Source organism: Phoxinus phoxinus, assembly GCF_949152265.1.
Source record: "Phoxinus phoxinus genome assembly, chromosome: 24".
Classification (NCBI taxonomy): domain Eukaryota; kingdom Metazoa; phylum Chordata; class Actinopteri; order Cypriniformes; family Leuciscidae; genus Phoxinus; species Phoxinus phoxinus.
This window is the reverse complement of record NC_136899.1, coordinates 14,970,009-14,990,258: the sequence shown is the minus strand read 5'-3', so window position 1 is coordinate 14,990,258 and position 20,250 is coordinate 14,970,009. Positions and strand designations below refer to the sequence as shown.

Below are 20,250 nucleotides of genomic sequence, written 5' to 3'. Positions count from 1 at the left end.
GACCGCATTTTTTGAGACTAACTATGGTTCACTGCAGTTTTAAGGAGAAAATACATAGCAATGGTGTTGACAAGATTGCACATGGTTTGTCTTAAAGCATTTTAAAACACCATATAGACATAAACAACATTAAAAGCTTAATTTTGAACACATGGGAACTTTAAATATTTAAAGGTACACTATGTAATCTTTGGCCCTCTAGCGGTTAAAAAACAAAACTGCGTTTTGCAGAAGAACATTTTTTTGGTTGTGCTTCGGCTCTGCGTGACTGCGGATGAATATGACCCTTCAGAATAGATCATTCTTTACAAAGAACTCTGTTAGAGAGCTACATGTTTATCTGTTCTATAAAATACCTTACTCATCTCATGGGTAATTTGAAACATTTCAAATCCCTCAGTTCTCGCCATCTCTGAAAAGCCAAGCCAGTGTTGTTCTCGTTATATTACGAGCTCTGTCACATTCTCCTTTTGCCAGCAGACTCTCATCTGTTCGCCGTAACCTGGGTAATTCCCCGGAGGTTTTAGATTTGTGCTCCATGTCAACCTTTCTCACTTGTTGTGACAACTAACTTATGCCACTCCCACACCAAACACACACCAAAGTAGCCGGATCCACTTTTCTCTATTTACAGATAAGACGAGACAGGCACGGGCGAGTGACGTACGTATGCAATTTACCTTGAAAATCATCCCGTGAGGATTTAATAGGCTTACAATAGTGAATCAGGGTAAGACAAAAACATGTTTTTGAAGAAGGATTGATGATGTATTGATTGATTCATTAAGTAAAAAAAATGTGGGGGGAAAGTTAAATAATGTACCTTTAAGATTCTGCACTATTTAACAAATATGCAAATTTTTTGACACTGACCATGTGAACTCTTTGTTTAAAAATTGCATCTTGGAGAAATAATGTTGGATAACATGATTTCACACAAACTTGTGAGTTCAAGCAGCTCTAGTGTTGTTTCTATTAAAACAAAAATAGAATGAACCAAATACTGAGATAATTTGAAATTAATAATACTTTTTAAATTCTACATTTCACTCAAAATGTTATGCTGATAATACAATTTGTAATGATTTTTTATTTTATTAAACTCTAAAAAATGCAAATAGAAGCATTTTCCTCATTGTAAAATATACAGTTTGTCGCTGTCCATGGTGCTGATTGAAAACAGATACAGACATATATACGGTGGGTATCAATTTTTGCTGATCTCACACTTCCTGGACAATATAACCTCCATCCACCAACAGTTGGCCTCTTTGGCTAACCCATACTGTAGTTCACCATACAGTGTCTCAACCGATTTCCCCTTCACTCTCCTTTCTTCTTTTGCCTTGGCATCTGAACAAGAAATTTCTCATCTCATTTACAAATCAAATTCTTCCACATGTTTACATGTATCCTATACCATCTCACCTGGTAAAGGCCTGTTTTCCTTCCCTTCCTTCTTTTAGAACTCGCATTATTCACACTTCTCGTAGCTCCGGCATTGTTCCATCAACATTTAAAATAGCTGATTTAACTCCAATTCTTAAGAAACCTGGTGCAGACCCTAACAATTTAGATAATTTCCGTCCCATCTTAAATCTTCCATTTATTTCAGAAATTCTTGAAAAAGCAGTTGCAGCACAGGTCCATGCTCACCTTAGTAACAATAACTTAGATGCGTGTTTTCAGTCAGGGTTTCTTTCTAAGCATAGTGCGGAAACCGCCTTTGTGAGAATAACTAATGTTCTGTTAATGGCTGCTGATGATGACGGGTCTTATCTATTCTTGTTTTGCTTGATTTGACTGCAGCTTTTGACACCATTTCACACAATATTCTGTTGAACCGTTTATCCACTATTGGTATCACCGGTATTCCTTTCGCCTGGTTCACTTAATACCTTTCTAACAGCATCAAGTTTGTTCAACTAAAAAATGTCAATCCCAACCTTCTTCTGTTAGCTGTGATGTCCCCCAAGGTTCTGTCCTAGGTCCCCTATTGTTCCTAATTAACCTTCTTCCACTCTGTAATATCTTCTCTAAATTTGGTATTAAATTCCACTGTTAAGCTGATGACACACAGCTCTGTGTATCCACAAACCCTGATTCCATTCTTCCGCCTGCCTGTCTTTCTTACCAACTGCCTTCACGAAATTAAAGTTTGGTTTTCTGCCACCTTTCTCAAACTTAATGCCAGTAAGACTGAAGTACACCTTATAGGCACTAACTCTACTCTCTCTAGGTGCTGCAGTTTTTCATTATCCATTAACGGTTCCTCCGTTTTTCATTCCCGCCAGGTTAGGAACTTGGGGGTCATCTTTGACAGCACTTCCATTTGAAGCTCCCATCAATAGCAAAACCAGTCGTCTTGTTATTTTCATCTTCATAACATTGCTCGCCTCTGTCCATTTCTCACCCTGCATAGTTCTGCCATTCTTTACTAATTTGCTTGTCACCTCTCGCATTGACTAATTTAATTATCTGGCTTACCGCACAAATCTCTTCATAAACTCCAACTGATTGAGAATTCTGCTGCTCGTATCATAACCCTGACTCCATCTATACAATATATTACCCCATCACTTCAGCAGCTTCATTGGCTTCCTATCAAATTCTGCATTGAATTCAACATTTTCCTCCTCACTTATAAATCTCTTCATAACATTGCTCCACCTTACCTCGCAGATCTCTTACAGCCTCTGCTTGTCTAACCACCATGGGCCATGTAGGGCTTTTAGCTTTGCTTCTTCTTTTGGAATTATCTCCCAGTTAACATCCGTAATTCAGACTCGCTATCTCAATTTAAAGTCAAACTTAAAACTTATTCAAAATAGCTTATCCTTCATGATTACTGTCTGCACTCAAATCAAGCACTTTTATTTTTTGTTATTTTTACAGTTGTCATGTTTTACTTGTTGCTTTCCTGTTTTATAGTTTATCGACATTATTTATTGTTATTCATTACTTTGATATCGTTATTGCTGATACTTCTTGTTCTTGATGTATGGAGACCTTGAGTGATTTGAAAAGTGCCTTAAATAAATAAAATGCATTATTATTGTTGTTTTTGTCTGCAATATGCTGTCTAAATTTAAACTGAATATAATTATTCAATTACCTGATCATTTATTAATTTGGGTTGAATTCCCATGAATGCAGACTGTGTGTGAAATTCAAATTGCATTTATTTCTGAGGTCTAAAAAGGATGTTTAACTAAACCTCCCTATGAGAACATTTACCAGCCATAAATATCTATTTTTACTTTCCTTGAAACAATATTATTTTCTTTAAAATATATGCAATTATCTTGACATCAATTTCTCTAATACAAAAAACAAAAATTCATTAAACAAATTACAAATTGGAAACTGCACAAATTAATGCTAACTGTAAGGAATTTGATTCAATTTCTGCTAATGCTTTGTATATTATAATGCAATTTAATTTCACTCATTTGATAAGTGACCTTTGGAATTGGCGTAAAGGGGATTATAGGTTATTTGTTATCCATGTCAGTGTGTCAGAGACAGATTTGTAGAGAGAAATGTCATCTGGCAGGAGTGTGAATGTGCGTGTGTACCTGGTAAACCCTATGATCTCAACGATAGTAATAACCGTAATTGTTGAGCTTGTGGGGACATATTTTTGGTACCCATGAGGAAAACAGCTTATGAATCATATTAAATTATGTTTATCTAGATTGGTTTAGGGATATAATCTACAGTTTACAGTATAGAAATCGTTATGTCTATGGAATGTCCCCATAGGAATACTGTGTGTGTGTGTGTGTGTGTGTGTGTGTGTGTGTGTGTGTGTGTGTGTGTGTGTGTGTGTGTGTGTGTGTGTGTGTGTGTGTGTGTGTGTGTGTGTGTGTGTGTGTGTGTGTGTGTGTGTGTGTGTGTGTGTGTGTGTGTGTGTGTGTGTGTGTGCTGAAAAAAAAATATGGGTGATGATGACTTACAACAGCAAACAAGTATTTGATTACATTCACGTACCAGATTTTCTTGAAAATATTGAAGTGATTGTTAAAGCTTTAAAGTACAAAAAAACATGTCAATTACTTTCCCCAACTCATCTTTTTTTATCTGCCTCATTATAAAATAATAATCAGTTCAGCGGTGAAGCAGTTTCCTAAACATAGACAAGTAGAAGTCTGACTCATTTTAGTTGAAATTATTCAATTGATCACTCAAAAGTGTTCTCGGAAGACCCTGAGCAGCACTTTGTGTTCCTTTTGTAGTGAGATAAATAGTTTTGTAGAGATAATTAGTCTCACAGGCCGACATTGAAGAAGGTTTATCAGACACTCGGAGATGGGGTTTTATGACTTGAGCCAGTAAGACACCCTAGCAATGCCCTACACCTTAGCAACCACATACACAGGAAAAAAGTTAAACAGTACCTTTAGGGGTACAACAGCTTGTCAACCTTTAATAGATATCAAAGATAATGTCCCTTATCTTTGTACTGTAGTAGTTCATAGTAATACCTTAAGTGTTTATACATTACTACTCTAAGGTACTTATTTGTTTGATCGAATCTTTCCTAAATAAGCCTTTATCTGACCAAGTTCTTCTGTGCTCTAAATCACTTTCTTTTGACAGTTCGATAATCTCTATTCAGTTTTCTTCTGCAAAAAAAATAAAATGTTTTCATGCCTTTTTCACTATTTCATGCTTTTCATCTTCAGAAAGATCTTGTTTCATCCCCATATTGCATAAGGACCGTGACTTAATGTGGAACAGCCACTTTTAAGTAGGTTTTCAAATTAACTAAGAAGACCTAGCAAAGTATTCAATAAACCTGTCTGAGGTTGATACTAAAAAATCATGACAAATAAAACAAACAAACATTTTCTTTGAAAAAATAAAATCTTAATGCGTATTTAACTGATATCCAACTTATATGTCACTTGCATAATAATTTGGAACACAGCGTACATACATAGCCGACTTTTTGCAGTTTAATATTCACAAACATAGTCCATATCGAATTCCATGACATTCAGTGTTATACAGTAAATTTCATTTTTATGACTAGAGCCTGCGTTTTCTGCATCGCGTAAATCATAGGGCCCGATATTGCACTGCAAAGAAAACTGGCCAAACCAATAAGATTCATTCTTTCAGAGTCCCTAATGTTACATAAAACTAGAACTTGATGGTGCTCACAAACACTATTTTGCTGAGCGACAGTGAATACCAGAGGGACCGGCTCTCTTGTCTCTGCACTCTTGTATTTGGTGTTAAACATGATAAACAGTGATAAACACCACTGTGAATGCAAAAATACGAATGGGTGTTTGAAAATGTGAAAATACTTTTAATTTGACTTTCTTTCTCTCCATGACAAGCAAATGGAAAGTTGCACAGCGCTTTATGTTCGGCATAAGGGGTATTTTTGATTTTCCATAAGTGCCACCTACACATTTATTCAGTTCGTTTTGTTATGGAATGATCTGAACTGACAAATCGCACTCGAAAAAGGGATAAAATCTTTTTTTAAATTTAAATACAAAGTTCTGTCATAGGCATTCTAGCACAGGCTGATAGGTCCTTAACTCTGCTTGCAATCATATCATTCTCTATAGGGCACAGCTGATTGGTTTCTGCTATACCAGTAGCCAATGAACTCGCTGCTTAACCTTTACATACTCAGTCAGCATTTCCTGTTGAAATTGCAGTGCACTTCCAGAAACCCTTCACCTTCCCCAGCTCCACCTGTATAGATCTGCTACGGGTAATTCAAGTATGCTATATTGGACAGCAAGCAATAGCCGTCATTTCACAGTCTAGGTTACCTATAGACCCGATATAGCAAGTAACCTACTTCTAGCCAAAATAACCATGAATTTGGTTACCGGTACATGTCTTTTTTTGCCAAAATAACTTGCGAGATGTATAATACTCCATCATGTAAGCAAAGTCTGTGTGTTGGCTTAATTTTTTTTGACATGTCTGTGTGTCTATTCTTGGGCTATGGTTAGATGTCTATTAAATCTTCACTGACAGCCCAAATTTTGCCTTGTTTTAGCCTAGACGTCGTCGTCAGGGCTGTGTTTAGGTAATCCATTACCATGCCAAGGACTTGTCAAGACAGAACTGAGTTTAAATGTCCACTGAAATGCCTTGGAACGCGTAGCTTTGTATTCGTTGACGTAATTTCCACTGAAACAGGAAGCTAAGCCGGGATATATTGAATGGCTCCTCGCCATTTTCAAATAGCCAATAATGTTTAGTTTACCTCGCAGACTGCAATTCGTACTTGACAGCACCATGGAAGCGAATCCGAGCTTCCATGGTGCTTCTATGGTGGATTATTATTATTTATTTATTTTAACGAAAAAACTCGATTTCGGCTTTATTTTTCGTTTTTTGGTTCAAGGGTCAAAAACGTATATATAGGCTTGTTTGAGATGAACAAAATCTGCACAGAACCGATCACCGGTGATCACCGTGAGATGTATGCCGGTTAGAAATCGGCTTGTTTGAGATGCGCCTTGCCTCGCCTGAAATGTAGTCTAGAGTTGGCGGCTGCAGTGAGGGGAGCAGTGAAAAAAAGTGCAGACAAGAAGTGGATCCTACACCTGCGAGATCAAAGGCGAATATCGGGGTGCACGGTGTTGCTAATAAACTGGATGAAATTTAAGTTTAAGAAATTTAAGTAAGAGAGTTTTTTTTTTAACATACGTCAGCATTACATCAGAGCCAGGCGGACCACACTCGGACACATTTCTAACCGGTATGCATCTCGCGCTGATCACCGTTGATCAGTTCTGGGCAGATTTAGCTCATCTCAAACAAGCCTATTTATAGCATAGGGGGCGGGGCGCTTTAGATTCTAGAGAGCATTTGATTGGACAGAAGATGTGATGAGAATCTGAAGTCCGCGGTGAAGTCATAAAAACCTGTGATCCATTTTAGTGGAAGTTGTAAGTTTTGAATGCTTATATCTCCTAAATGCAAATTGTGTCATTGTTTTGGAACACACCAGCTTATTCATAACCTTAAGGCTAACATATTCATACTAAAAGCTAAAAAAAAAACGTAGATTTTGATTTCAGGGGGCCTTTAACTTGATATGGCTTTAATGGAAGCAAGATGCATCTCAAAAGTAAAAGTCAATCCTGTGCATGTTTACATACAAAACAGCACAGATGAACACAAGAATGCATCCTGTGTAAACAGGCTTTTACTCTCTGAGTCACAAATGGTCACAACTGTGTTGTAGTCCAGAGTGGCTTCAGGATAAACTCAATTTCATCATGTATTTGCGGTCGAGGGGTCTGTCGACTGGCTGGTGTGTGCAGAGGGCAGAGGCACTGACCTGCTGGCGGGTGGTCAACGGCTGCTCTGAAAAACACACTGTGATATAGCCTTTACACACGGACCTCCTGGCATTTCTGGAGCTGCAGCCAACACACGCACACATACATGCACGTCTGCTAGTCAAGACACAGAAAGATACAGTGTAAACACATTCATGTGTGTAAAATACAAACAAATCAGAATATGCTCACATACACACATAAAGCTGCAACATTTCATCCAGCGACACATACAAAGTGAGAACATGTATGCGCACACACACACCACAGCCATCTGTCAGACACAAGTCCCCCCTGTGCTCTGGCTGTCGTAGATATAATACAGTCTGCTGATTGGCTAAATCTGTTACCACCTTATTATAAGACACAGGGACCTGTGATGAAACGCACACACATGCACAATAAATAACTTCCTTTTTCGCAGGAAGTGGAGCCAACGAAACACTTGAGGAAAAGAGAGATGACATTCAGGGAGAAGGACATGACAGACATTCACATTAAACTTTCAAACCTCTATAAATCCGTTTTTCACCTGAGTGCTATTTCAATCTCTCTCCATTCCTCTGCATCGTCTCATTCCATCTGTTTCATGCGCTTCTAATCATTCATCTTCATCCAGCCTTCCAATCATTTTCCAATCTGTGCCGCTTCCTCTGGAGTGCTGTTCAATAAGGCTCTGAAATTTGACCTCTTACATCACGTTGGCACACAGGCACTCATAGACACAGACTGATAGGTCCCTAATGCCCTGTTTTTTAATTAACACATTATTGCTTTGTAGTAATATTACCAGAGGAAGAGAGAAAGAGAGAGGAGGATGGTCAAGAGTCAGAGAAAGACAGTGCCACAAGTGCAGTGTGAAACAAAAATCTACCCAACGCAATGGCATCAGAATTATATTTACATACTGAATTGCGATCGGTCTTATTTTGTATATTACCATTCAGAAGTTTGGAGTCGGCAAGATTTTTTTATATATTTTAAAATGTAAATGATGGCAAAGCTGAATTTTCAGCATCATTACTCCAGTCTGCAGTGTCACATGATCTTTCAGAAATCATTCTAATATGCTGATTTGCTGTTGAAACATTTCACATTGTTATCAATGAAAAAAAACGGTTTTGCCACTTCATATTTTTGTGGAAACTGTGATACATTTCCCCCCCGGATTCTTTGTGGAATATAAAGTTCAAAGAAACAGCATTTATTTGAAGTCTAAGACCCATACCTAAAACTTTAACACTGTTCTTTTGCTGCCTTGCAAACTCATGTATTTCCTTCAGGAAAAGTAGATCTTGTTTTGAGATGTAACCAATCGTGTGTGGCCAGACGGTTTTTGAAGACTCTGGCTTTTATTTTTCTCCCACACAAGACGGAAATAGGCTGCCAAATTCAACAGATTTGAGTATTTTGCTGTTTGGCACCACAAGAAGTTGTGTTTACACATTCCCATGCCATATGTTAACACTCATCTTTCAGGGTGAAACATTTGATAGCCAAAAAAGAAAACAGAAACTAAACCCCATTGGTGTGTGTGTGTGTGTGTGTGTGTGTGTGTGTGTGTGTGTGTGTGTGTGTGTGTGTGTGCGTGTGCGTGTGCGTGTGTGTGTGTGCGTGTGCGTGAGAGAGAGAGAGAGAGAGAGAGAGAGAGAGAGAGAGAGGGTGACAGAGCTACTGCCAAATTGACAGCGCTGTAGGTAATCCTCAGCAAAGAGGAAGTAAGTAAATGTCAGCACAATTACACACACCTTCACATTCACAAAATCAACAAACACCCAGTGGGGTTTTCAAAGTGGGTTCCGGGGACCACCAGGGGTCCACAGGTATTTTCAACAGGGGAAAAAAGAAAAACAATTCCAAAGACTGGATATAATATGTAAAAAATTATTATTATTTTTTTTATTCTACTATTAAACAAAGTTTTTAACAGGCTATAGAAAATACAAATTTGCATATGTTAAGTTTTGAGTTTATTTTTCGCTCTGTTTTTCCTGGAGTCAGTATTTCATACCTCGCTTAATAAATCTGAGATGATTTGACAGATGCCAGAGCTTCTTATCATGATAACTGACCTCTGGTTAATTTGGTTCTTAAAACGAATTTGCGGATTTGATTAAAATATCTGGATTAAGTTGTCTGAGTTTACTGCGGGTTCTTGTGTTCATTGAAAAGGGCAGATATTATCGATGCCCAAAACCATCATCAGCAATTCAGCGATTAATAAAGACAGATACATAAAAAAAAAGGAAATCAGGAGGAAAAGGATGCAGCGTTGTTATTCTCTTGAAGTCTGAACATGAGAACATGAAGGGAATTGTACAGCTTATTCAGTCAGACTGACGTATAAGGATTATTTGTAGTGCAACCTTATGATTTGAAATTATTATTTTTTTTCTTTTTGAGTGGAATTTCCCCAAACCGGAAGTGCCTCCCATAATCTAGAACAATGAATGCTCGTTAGAAAAAAGGGATACTGGATGTGAGCATTGTGTCGGGTCAAAAGCAAATGAAACCCGTTTTAATCACTATCGCTGTCTACACTGGTTACAGTTTACACAGATGTACAGGTTAAACTCAAAAAAAATTAATATCGTGCAAAAGTTAATTTCAGTAATTGAAACTAAAAACTAATATATTATATAGACTCATTACATGCAAAGTGAGATATTTTGAGCCTTTATTTGTAATAATTTTGATGATTATGGCTTACAGCTTATGAAAACCCCAAATTAAAAATTTGAATATTGTGAAAAGGTTTTCATAAGCTGTAAGCCATAATCATCTAAATTATAACAAATAAAGGCTTGAAATGTCTCACTTTGCATGTAATGAGTCTATATAATATATTAGTTTCACCTTTTAAGTTGAATTACTGAAATAAATGAACTTTTGCACGATATTCACATTTTTTGAGTTTCACCTGTATGTGACATAGTCCATTCACTTGAGTCTGCCGACAACAGGACTAACGGAAGAGTGAAAGAACGTTCACTTTAATGCTAGTTTGTGTCTCTATAAAGACTTCAAAAGGACCTCAGCATCAGAAACAAGTGGATGGTTTATTTTAATGGCGTCCCGGATCGCGTCGGAGGATTATATGTTTGTTCGGAGCATTTTGTTTTGTAAACGAGGCACAGTATAAAGGCAAATTCACAAAGAAACTTTTGTTGAAGGATGAAGTAACCAACAGTTGGATCTGACAGCAGCTGCGTCGCAAAATGCAAGTAAATGATTTCATAATGCATTGTCAGTAAATTACTTTTTTATATAGATAATGGTTAAAGTTAACCTCAAGCGACATTAAAAATCCATGTCATGACCCCTTTAAAAAGATTAAATCCGCTTATATAACTTCTCTATTAACACAGCGCCTAAAAAAGTACAATGGCAATACTGTGATTTGAATGAAAATATATGGGATCAGCACTATATTCTTTGAAGTACAACAGACCATTATGTACACACTGTACTATGAACATTAAAAGCCGCCGTTCCCTTTCTCTCTCTGGTAATGCTTGTTTTAGCTGGTTCGTGTGGATGCTGTGACTGCCATTGCTAGAACGGTTCGTGTAAATGTCAGTATGCTTACCGTTTGCGTGCATATATGTGTGTGTGCATGCGTGCACATTTACGTGTGTTCTGCAGGCTGTGAAATTAAATTTGTCAGACTCTAAAGAACCCAGCATGTCTGAGAGCCACGAATATGTAGCCAGTGTGTTACATCTACATCAGCACCTCTCTTCCACCCATCCTTAACATTTTTATTGCACGCTGTCTTCCATCCACATGAAATGTTTCTTTAACAAATGCAGTCAGTCGCGGCACTCTCTCTTCACTTTATTCTGACTGTGGCGTGAGTAACAGAAATGTTCAACATTTATATTCATTGTCTGTGTCAGATGGATGGATAGACCTTTTAAAATATCAGCTCTAAACGCAGTTTGTCCCGCTATCCACTGCTGGAGAATGAATGGTGGCATTAGAGCTTCATCTGTGTGGGATTGTAAATAAAAGAGGTTCTAAATGCCTGTAGCGACAAAACTCTACAGATGTTAGTTGATGACATATAGACATTTTATGTTACAGCCACTAACCAATAAAAGGCCAATACTAAAAATCTACAGTATTTTGACTAAATAAATTAAAACACTACACAATAAAATAAATAATTTTAAATGCTACAAGTGAATTTAGGCATTGCAGCTTAACTACAATGTACAGTATGAAAAATGGATATTCATATTTTGATTTGATAAAGGTTTAACAGTGTTATGAAATTATTAGTGTTTTAAATTAATAGTGTTTAGGACATCCGGGAGGATAAAAGGAGGAGTGACGACAGTGAAGGACGAGAGAGGACCAGGTTTGGACTATTTACGCTGTGTTTTGTTATGTTTCGTGCGGCAGTCGTCCGTGCGTGAGTACTGTAAGTTTAGTGTGTCTGCGTGAGGTAATCGCAGCTGCTAACACACGCAAGCTCTTGAAACCCCGCCCTCTGTGCAGCTCGTGCGGCAGTCGTCCGTGCGTGAGGGGCTGCTGCTTTACTTTCATTTTGTGTTTGTTTATTTTACGATATTAAAGTTACGTTGAACGTTCACCCGTTCCTGCGACCTCCTTTCCTTATCAACGAACCTTGTTACAATCTGATTTACACTGATGAGCCAAAACATTATGACTATAGTCACAGGTGAAGCAAATATCATTGATCGTTTCCTAACAAGGCCACATATTAATGTCTGGGTTGATTAGACAGTGAGAAAACAATCAGTTCTTATAATTAACGAGTTGGACGAAAGAGAAATGGGAGATCTTAGCGACTTTGACATGGGTCAAATTGTTATGGCAGGGCGATCAGAGTCTCTCTAAAACGACAAGGCTGCGAGTTGCTTTTGTCAGCGGTGCTGAGAATTTACCAACAGTGGTCTGAGGAGAGACAAACCACATAGCCTACTAGCGACAGGGTGTTGGACGCCTGAGGCTCATTGATACATTATTAGAGGGCAACGAGGCCTATCCCGTCTGGTCCAAGTCAACAGAAGGTCTAGTGTGGGACAAGTCACATACAATTTTGGGAGGAACATGGTATGGGGTAAATGGGGCAGCATAGCCGCAGACCGATCAGAGCGCCTATGATGACCCCTGTCCAATGTTGAAAGAGCCTACAATGTAGGGATGGGACGATTACCGGTTTCACGATAAACCACTATATAAAGTACTGACGGTTAGTATTATCGTTTAAAATGTAATTATCATTAAAACCGTGTTTGATTATCGTGATTTTAATAACTCGCTGTAAATCCTGTCCAGCCAGCAACAGTCGGAGGCACAGCGCGCAATGTTGGGTTTGTTTTATTCGAGAAGGAATGGCGGATGGCAGCGACCGTGCTCGGGAGATTTTTCAGCCTTTTAAGAGGACCAAATCTGAGGTGTGGTCATATTTTGGCTTTTACAAAAGTCCTGAGGGAAACTTAATCGAGGATGGTCACCCTGTCTGCAGAACAAAAAGTCGCTGCAACAGAATCAGAACTGGACCCTGGAGCAGTGGAAGGAGGTCGCCTGGTCCAATGAGTCCAGTTTTCTTTTAATCACGTGTGCGCCATTTACTTGGAGAAGTGATGGCACCACGACAACAAGCCGGAGGAGGGAGTGTGATGTTCTGGGCAATGTTCTGCTGAGAACCCTGGGTCCAGCCATTCAAGTGGACGTAAATTTGACATGTGCGAACTACCTAGATATTGGTTCAGACCAGGTACACCCCTTCATTATGACAATGGTGTTCCATGGTGGAAATTAACTTTTTCAGCAGGATAATGCAACCTACCACACTGCAGACATTATTCAGGAAAAGTTTGAGGAACATGATGAAGATGTGTTGCCCTGGCCTCAAAATTCCCCAGTTCTCAATCCAATTGACCCTTCGCAGGGAGCTTGATTGACAGGGGATCTGACCAATCATACTTCGCCATCCGCTATTTTGTCCAAAAAAACAGTCAGGAGAGTTTAGATTAACATGGGAGGATTTGAACTTGAAAAACGGTGTGTACTGACGCCTTTCCGCGGTCAAAACAACAACATTCCTTCTTATGTTCATTCATGTTTATCTGATGTTATAAATTAACTAGAAGGAAGAGATGATCGGTTCACGAGCACCTTTAACTGAGTATGATTTCACTTTTCTAACTTTAGTTAATGTGAAATGTTGCTGTTTGAGCATAGACAACATCTGCAAAGTTACAACGCTCAAAGTTCAAAGCAAAGGGAGATATTTGCTTTTACAGTTTTTTCTCAATTGTTTACACACAAATACTGGTACTTGAGACACAATGACCACAACATGTAACTCATGCACCAACCCCCTGAACCAATTCTGCTAAACTACAAGCACAATTCCTGCTTTACACTCAATTTGCAGTTCTAAAACACACTTTATTCAAAACACTACACACAATTATCTGCATTTGGCACAATTTTCATGCAGAAAATCTCTTGTTTTCACAAGGAACACACTGCCATTCAAAAATACACACTGACTCATCACACGGGCAAGTTTCCCGTCCGTCACACAGTTGTACAATTAGCAATCAGAGCTTTAGCATAAAAGGCCAACAGGTGAGCTCTTCAATGGAGCAATGGATGCCAACATTGGATTTTTTATTTTATTTTTTACTGTAACTGTATACAGTAATTTACTCTGTTGTTTTGTATGTAGACCACTGTATGTACAAATTTGTGTTGGAATGTACACAGTGTACATTGTTTTTGTGGGAAAAATAAAATATATTTGTTACCGTGTATTTGTGTGTTCTGCTGAGTATAAAAACAATATTCTCAAATATTTTACAACACACTTATGTATGAACTGTCTGTAGTAAGCGTAACACTGAACAAAAAAAAGGCCTAAGTCATTATGATGAATGGAGAAGAAGTGTTTTCCTTTCATCATAGTGTTTTACATTGAGCACATCAGTTTTCATCTGGTTCCTATAAATGTCTATTCATATGATGGTGTATGTCATTTGAAAACAAAATACCATTTTGAGAAGAAATAACATTGTTTTGAATGTAAAGTTTAATTTTGCAAGAGAATTGAGGGGGTTTGCCCTTTGTGTGTGTGTGTGTTTTGATTTGTGTGTAGAGTTCTGAGAATATGAGGCATGCTTTCAGAAAATGTGTGTAAACAATTGAGAAAAACTGTAAAGAAAAGGACTACAACAAATGGCTGGTAGCAGGGACTACACGACATTCACGACAGCAAGCCTAAATTGTACATAAACCCCGCCCCCGAGAACACGCCGTCCATGTTGAGAAGAGGAAAAGTTGTTACAAGAATTTGTGAGTCAGCTCAAACTTTAACATCCATCTTTTCACATGCAATCGAAAGTCACTCTGTGTGCATCTCACAACAGTTCCTATACGAACGATTTATAGATTACCATGACAGAATATCCTAATTGAAGATAGTTAACTCCACATCAGCAACATAAATTCATCAACTAACCTTTCAGAGACGTCCTGTTGCATTCTACATGTTGTCACTTTTTGTTGAGTCTCTCCATCTTTGTCTGAATCTGTTTTAGCATTAAAGGCAGAACAGTTTCTGTAAGTTTAGTGTGTCTGCGTGAGGTAATCGCAGCTGCTAACACACGCAAGCTCTTGAAACCCCGCCCTCTGTGCAGCTCATTTGCATTTAAAGGGCCAGGCACAAAATGGTGCGTTTTTGCAAATTCTCAAAAAGTGACTCAAAAATTTTTTAACATGCTTTATAAAAATATCGGTGGGTAATTTTGTACTATTTTCACACACACACACTCTGGGGACATCAGAGATTTATTTTACATCTTGTGAAAATAGCATTTTACCACATTTAGCCACAAAACGGTTATTGTTTAAATTTCTTAAAAAAATATGACCAAATTTGAAAGGAAGACTTTGTTTAATGTTTAATATCAAAATAACCAAAAAGTAACCTGGTCTGTCCTGTCTGTGTCAGCGCGTTGTCAGTGTCCTCTCTGCTCCGCGATGTATTTTTCACTGCGTGAGAACATGGTGTGGCGGCGTGAGAGCGGCATAGCTTGTTGGACATAGCGACAGTAACTAAGGGAGGCGGGTCTTTGCGAACGGTCAATTGAGCATCTGTGGGATGTGCTGGACCAACAAGTTTAATCCACGAAGGCTCCACTTTGCAACCTTCAGGACTTGAAGGATCTAGTGCTAATATCTTATAGTGCAGGACACCTTTAGGGCAGGGGTCTTGTAGAGCCCGTGCCTCAGCGAATATTTTTTTTTTTTTTAAAAGAAGCTACATTTAAGAAATCTCATACAAAAGCAGACTGACACAGTACATGAGAGTGAGTGACTGAAGACACAATTTTCATTTTTGGCTGAACTTTACATTTAAGTCTGCTCTCTGCTTACGGTCTTGTGCTGCTGACTTTTATTGCCTCTTTCTTTCTTTACTCTCCATCTTTCACTCTCTTTCTCTCTGACCAACAGGCCAAGTCTATAAGGAACATATGAAGTCAATTTTTGTTCTTCTCAAGGGAATTCTGAGAAAAATAGAGGATAGAGAAAGGGATGGAAAGATAGAACAGGGGGAGACAGGGTTCTTATAAACATCACAGTATGAGGTAAACCTCCTTTATCTGTATCAGGTACAAAATATCTCTGTGTTCCACAGCTGAGTAACTGCACTAAAACACAAGCCATGCTGCTTTTATCCATCTAGATACTGCTGGTTACAACGTATTATTAAACACTCACATTAACACGCACAACATGCACACATTTCATCATTAGCATGCAAAAGAAAAGCATCACTCACAACCACAGACCAACATCCTGACAACATGCTGAAGAGTTTTGCGTACATTTTCTTCAGAAAGTATATCGATAAAAAAGACATGCAAGCTTTTAACCAGCATGACTTACAGAACATCCAGTGGCCATATTTTTATTTGTAATGTGTTTCCTAAGATTTAAACTGCCATGTGCTGCCAGTCGTGCTATAGGATATCATTTAACACTTGTGTATTTGCATACCCCTCATGATCTGTCCTGATCAGCTTGTAATATTTACAGTACATGTGTGCATATAAATTGTCTGTAAAAGGAGGGGAAGTGGCAGCGTGTGTGTGACAGATCTGTTCCAGCAACATACACACACACTGCCACTTCCCCTCCTCTTACAGCTTGTCTAGTGCAGATTATCCCTGCTAACGACCGCTTACACAAATCTCTGTGCTTTAGACGGAGTAAGTGTGTGTGTGTGTGTGTTGGGGGGTGGAAATGTGTGCCTCAAGTGAGATGACAGACCTCATCAAACTAAACTGAGTAAGTGGCGTTAATTGATAGCAACTCTCCATCCCACACACCCGAAAGTCATTGCTAAAATGTAAGCTACACCAACGCATCCCAATGTGTTAAGATGCTTTTTTTTTTTACTTCATTTAACTTGAGAACCGCGTTTTTATAATGTAGTCATTCTATTGAAAAACAATCGAAAAGTAGTGCAGTGGAATGAAACAAATGCATTCTATGTGAACTGCCCCTGAGTGTTCATGGTTGGCAGGGCATTGTTATGTGGTTGCTAAGGTGTTCTATGTGGTTATGTGATTGTTAGGGTGTTGTGAGTGGTTGCTAGGGTGTTGCTATGTGGTTACATACTGAAACACTTCATAAGAGACACCTCCATTTTCTGTCATAGTGAAAATGAATGAAAAATTATGACCAAATCAATGATGTTCCTCACCAAATTACACTGTTCTCTTTCGAGGGAACTCGAACTGCGTCGGTGACGACACTATGCGTTCCCATAGTGTCGTCACCGACGCAGTTCGAGTTCCCTTTCTCGGGAACAAGGGTTACAGTCGTAACCCGAGACGTTTTCCAGCAAAAGTGAATGCAGATTAATTTACAGCTGTCTTTTTTGTATGTTTATGTTTTAAATTTAAACTTAATTTTTACTGAAAATATAAGACATTTTTCCTCACACAAGAACATTTCTGGAAAAAAAAAAAAAAAAAACATCTGTCTTGGCTTGCAAAAAAAGATTTTGGGGCTTTTTTCTAAAAGTCAAGTCAAAGTCACCTTTCTTCTTATACAATACAGATAGTTTCAAAACAGCTTTACAGTGATCAACAGGAAAATAATGATGCACTCATCTCATCTCAATTTATTTATAAAGCACAATTAAAAACAACCAGTTGACCAATGTACTGTACAATTTTCAGCAATCAATGATGCAAACAGAGTTCAATTCAGCTGTAAAGCAGCTCTAAAAATTAAAAAGTGCCATTGTTCAGCTGAAATCAGTTCAGTGTTGATTCAGTTCCGTTATAAAGATCATCAATTATTAAATTAATTCAAATTGGCTATTAAGCAGCTCTGCAGAAAACAGTGATGTCATTGTCTAGCTCAGTTTAGTTTTCATCATATAGAGTCAGTACAGTCAAATCAATCATATTGTTGAATATTAAATGTCCCCAACTAAGCAAGCCAGAAGTGAGAGTGGCAAGGAACCCAAACTCCATCAGTTGACAGAATCGAGAATAAAGCCTTTGGAGAAACCAGGCTCAGTCAGGGGGGCAGTTCTCTTCAATGCTGCATCACAAGTCACATGTCCGATTGTGGATTGGTATCTTTCAAAATATTTAACCAGTTCCTTCTGCTTGAAGATCGGTTTCATCACGGCGGTATGAAGACAAAGCTGGCCATCGGGGCCTGTGCAGAAGACTTGCCTGGTTCTCGTGTTTTTTACGAGGATCTGAGCAGATGGCTGTTGTGTCAACAAGGTTTTCTCATGGCAAGCACGCATGACAAGTTAACAGGCTAGCGAAATGCTAACGCGTTATGCTAGCGATAGTGATTTAGATTCAAAGCTAGGGGAGCGGGGAAAGTCACCATTTTCACCAGAACAGGTTATTTAACCATCCAAATGATTTCTAAACGGTTTTATTAAGTTGAAATAGTTCCCCTTTAAAACTGTCCACACATGCCAGTATGACGAAGCTTAGTGTATTTACTAGTTGCCATATCGACACTAAAAATAAGTGCGGCAAAATTAATTGTTTATTGTCAAATTAAAAAATTGCTTTATTTTTAATAATTAAAAAATGCCATTATTTTATATGAAAAAGTTAATTATTTTATTTTATTGACAAAATATTTTAGTTTCTTGTATATTTCTTTAATTAGATCAGATAACATTTTAAGCTGTCATATCATATGGTCATGTTACAATGTATGTGCCACCTATGGAGCATGTTGTCACATTTCACTTCCATTCTTTTGGGGTAAATCAAGAAAAAAGTATAAACTGTATTAATGAAACAAAAGCACATAATTGTAGACATATGGGAAATTAATGTTGGAAAAAGTAAATACTCTGATCCCCAAGTGGGTTTACACAAACTGAGAAAGTCAAAAAGTGTTAGCTTGTGCACCGCTCTCCACTACTTCATTTTCTGCGTTCCACTCGCGGAACAAAAATGCTGATACAAAAACGATTAAAAGTAGGACAATGCAAGAGAGCTGAACAGAGATACATTAGATTAAACGTATTTTGCTTTTTAAACGCTGACTCTTGCTTTTTTTGGTGCTGCTCTTCTCTCTAGTAATTTGGCTCATAGTCTTAGAGATAAAACATGACAATCTGGGCCTCAGGTCAGGAAGCAGACAGACTGGCTTAACCGACCGTCTGCTAGCGGCCTCACGTCACCAAGGTCAGATAAATCCCATCACATAGAGCCTCTTTCACCTAGATATCATCATATAGAGACTGTGTCTGTTCCCCGAACTTGGAAATCCAAAATACGTTCAAACCCATCTAAGGTTAAAAATTTAATTGATCTTCAACAAATAAAAAACAGATATAATACAAATGAGCAAATGATAAAGCTTGGGTTGCTGAATATTCGATCTCTTACTTCAAAAGCGCTAATAGGTAATGATATGATTACAGATTATAACCTAGATGTGCTGTGTTTAACAGAAACCTGGCTAAAACCAAACGATTACATTGCTTTAAATGAGTCAACCCCACAAGATTACGGTTATAAACATGAACCTCGCCTGAAACGCAAAGGAGGAGGTGTTGCTGTAATTTATAGTAATATTTTCAAAACCACTAAGCAATCTAGTTGTAAATATAATTCTTTTGAAGTGTTGGTGCTTAATGTAAAAATATATAGTGTAAACGATAAATCACGTTTGAAAATTCTGCTGGCTACTGTATACAGGCCACCAGGGTACCATACAGACTTTATCAAAGAATTTGCGGACTTTCTATCAGAATTAGTATTGGCTGCAGATAAAGTACTAATTGTTGGTGACTTTAATATACACATAGATAATGAAAAATATGCATTGGGATTGGCATTTAAAGACATTATAAACTCAATTGGAGTTAGACAACACGTGTCAGGACCGACTCATTGTCGTAATCATACTCTAGATCTAATACTATCACATGGAATAGATGTTGATGCCGTTGTAATACTGCAGCAGAGCGATGACATCTCAGATCACTATCTAGTCTCGTGTAAATTACATTTAGCCAAGCCTGCAAAGCCGACTCCGTGTTATAAATATGTTAGACCGATCACTTCTGCCACTAAAGATTGCTTTATCAATAACCTTCCTAATCAGTTTCATCATCTCAGCATCCCGGATAGCTTAGAAGAACTTGATATTGCAACAGAAACTTTTAACTCTCTCTTTTCCAGCACTTTAGACACAGTTGCTCCGCTGCGCTTAAAGAAGATTAAAGAACATAGTCCAACGCCGTGGCACAACGAGCACACTCAGGCCCTTAAGAGAGCAGCCAGAAAAATGGAGCGCAACTGGAAGAAAACAAAACTAGAGGTGTTTAGGATTTCATGGAAGGAGAGCTCGATTGCTTACAGAGAGGCTTTAAAAGCTGCTAGAT

At 38.2% G+C, this 20,250-nt stretch overlaps 1 protein-coding gene across 6 annotated transcripts in view; it reads right to left on the bottom strand.

Annotated features, from left to right (window-relative positions):
* Positions 1-7,411, bottom strand: part of dlgap1b (discs, large homolog-associated protein 1b) — a 115,140-nt gene extending 107,729 nt beyond the window's left edge. For all 6 annotated transcript variants that reach the window (XM_079601943.1, XM_079601945.1, XM_079601946.1 and 3 more), the window contains exon 1: positions 7,325-7,411. The gene's annotated coding sequence lies outside the window, so the exon portion shown is untranslated. The remainder of the gene's footprint in view (positions 1-7,324) is intronic.
* Between the last annotated feature and the right edge of the window lie 12,839 nt (positions 7,412-20,250).